At 48.7% G+C, this 2,538-nt stretch overlaps 1 long non-coding RNA gene across 1 annotated transcript; it reads left to right on the top strand.

The window, feature by feature from the left end:
- The first annotated feature begins 614 nt into the window (after window positions 1-614).
- On the top strand, window positions 615-2,333 carry LOC147637086 (uncharacterized). The gene is made up of 2 exons (XR_015266148.1): window positions 615-1,501; window positions 1,640-2,333. It is a non-coding gene; the product is annotated as an uncharacterized LOC147637086 (long non-coding RNA).
- Window positions 2,334-2,538: the final 205 nt, after the last annotated feature.

Raw genomic sequence — 2,538 nt, 5'->3', positions numbered from 1 at the left:
GCATAGCCCCCCCCATCACCCCCCACTCCCCATCCTCCTCCCCTCCCTCAAGTGTACAGTCATGACCTTAACAAAAAACTTCAAAAAATGACTTAAGACACACGCATTTACATGTGGACACACCCATTTATTCACGCGTATGTACACCTATTTTTACATTTGTACCCTTCGCACCCCACACCCACCCCACCACACAGGCCCTTGTGTGCGTGCACATTCACTCTCACACACCTATTTACACACGTGCACGCACCTTTGCACTTCATGCACATTGCACGTGCACCCCCCTCCTCGCATGTGACCCACCTTTGCACATGCACTCGCACTTCTAGTTACACATTGTGCACGCACACATTCACACCTTACCCTTGCACACACAACCCCTCCAGCGTGCACATCCATATATTCACCTGTGTACACATCCCACACGTGCACACACCCATTTACTCCCCATGCACCCCACAACCATTTGCACCTTGCACCTCATGCAAACCTCCCTCCCATTTACATCGCCCATGCATGCACCCATTCTTGCACACACATGCACACATTTACACAATTGCACACGCACCACACACGCCGCATATTCATGTACACATTCACGTATACCTTTTGTACGCGCACACCCCCCGCCCCCGCCCCCGCCCATGAGCTTGAGAGCAGGCTCAGTTCACCTTCAAAGAAGGTTTTTTGAGGGCTGCCAACATCACTCTTGCTGCAAGTGAGGACCTCTTGCATGCCACGACGCGGAGGCCGGAAGCCTTCATCCACAGAGAATGTGAGGACAAGCAGCACTTGAATGGACATGACCATCTGTTGCAGTTGATGACGAGGAGTTATTTACTCCTCGTCTTGAACTCGAGGAGGCGCTGGCGGTAAATGGGCGGCCCCTGTCGTCGGTATTGTGGCTGCTTTGCCGCAAACAAGCTGTGATACCTTCAGGTCCCCTCCATCTTCCCGTTTCTGAGGAGGCAGCAAATAGCGGGAGGCATTTCAAGCTTTTTCTGAAGGTCATGGCAGTACCGGGGTTTGTCAGTGGTCAGGGGCTGGTCCCACTTTCTAACATCGGTGTACCTTGGTTTCGTCATCTCTCACACGGTCCCAGTTGTGTATGAGACCTATGACAATCAGGTTGGGCTATATGCAAAATGCGGTAATGAGGAAGTTGTAGAGACAGTGCTTAGTTAAGCTGAAGAAGACAGAATTAAGGAAATCATGTCTCTGGATGAAACAAATCTGAAGAACAGAAAGCCACTGGCCCCGAAGGATGATAAGGCAAAGAAGAGGCAGGCCAGGAAGAAGCACAAAGCCAAGCAGGACCCGAACAAGCCCAAAAAGGTTGGCCCCCAGTGCCTTCTTTGTCTTCCTGGAAGATTTCCCGAAAACCTTCAGTGCGAGCAACCCCAACAACAAATCCGTATCTCAGCCTTGTGTACGGCGCCACCACCCCCAGCCCCGTTGCCGACTTGAACGACGTGATTATGAGCTACATGTGATCCCGGTACTGCTGTACCTCCTGTCCAGTTGCTCTCACACTCCTTTTTTTAAATCATTTTGTAAGATCAGGTATGCCCACTGTGTGCCTCCTCGAGGTATTTTATGAACCCTTTATCTGTGAATTTTTATGTTTTAAAAACAGCCCAAACGGATGACAAAGGGAACTCAATAAGTAATGCAGACAAGGCTGAGAAGAGGAAAGCTGAGTACGAGAAAGCCATGAAAGCTTACAATCCAAAGCAGCCGGGCAGCATTGCTGTCAGGCACCTGTGTGAGCAGAGCCATGACCAGTGCGTCATCTGCTCCTTCCAGGGCTGTTGTGACATCTGCTGAGAAGGTAGCACTGTTTGATAGTGTTTACACATGTGGCTGAGATGACTGGCACCATTGGCGTCACCAAGTGTCATGGTATGAGGGTACCCTTCGCGGTCTTCGCTTGATGGCCTGTCTCCCGGCATGGCATCCTGCCTGTGGGTCCTTCACGGTGATGAGAGCTGGTCACAACGGCTACTATAACCGGACTGAAATGAACGAGAAGATCTACAAGACTCAGAAGTCTAGGGATGAGTCTCACCTGGTGGCCATCATCGCCTTTCTAACTGTAGTAAATCTAGGACTCTTAGGCTAACTAAACAATCATTAGCAATACTGTAATTAAAACAGAGTTACCAGAGAGGCTCGCAGCAGAGGCATAGAGAAAGTGTCGGATGTATTGATTTTGCCCAAATAGGCTTAATATTCAGAAGGGTTTGGCGCCGAGGAGGCACTGTGCTGGGCAGTTACGCCCTTTCAAGTATAGTTGACATTTAATCAATTTAATAAATGTTCTAAGGTCCTAACTGGTTATGTTAAAAACTGACGTGGCTTTATATTTCAACATGCCCTTCTAAGCCTGACAGTTTTTCTTCTTAATTTATAATCAATCCTATACTTGAACAACAGCTATGATGTTTTTGATGTGATGTTGGCTTTGTCAAGAAATCAGCCCACATCTCCTTAGTTGGTGTGTATTCCAATTGAAGTCGACCAGCTTCGATTAAT

Source organism: Cibotium barometz, chromosome 7 (genome assembly GCF_041138505.1).
Source record: "Cibotium barometz isolate CiBa-2024 chromosome 7, ASM4113850v1, whole genome shotgun sequence".
Taxonomy (NCBI): Eukaryota; Viridiplantae; Streptophyta; class Polypodiopsida; order Cyatheales; family Cibotiaceae; genus Cibotium; species Cibotium barometz.
This window is presented reverse-complemented; position numbering and strand designations above follow the sequence as displayed.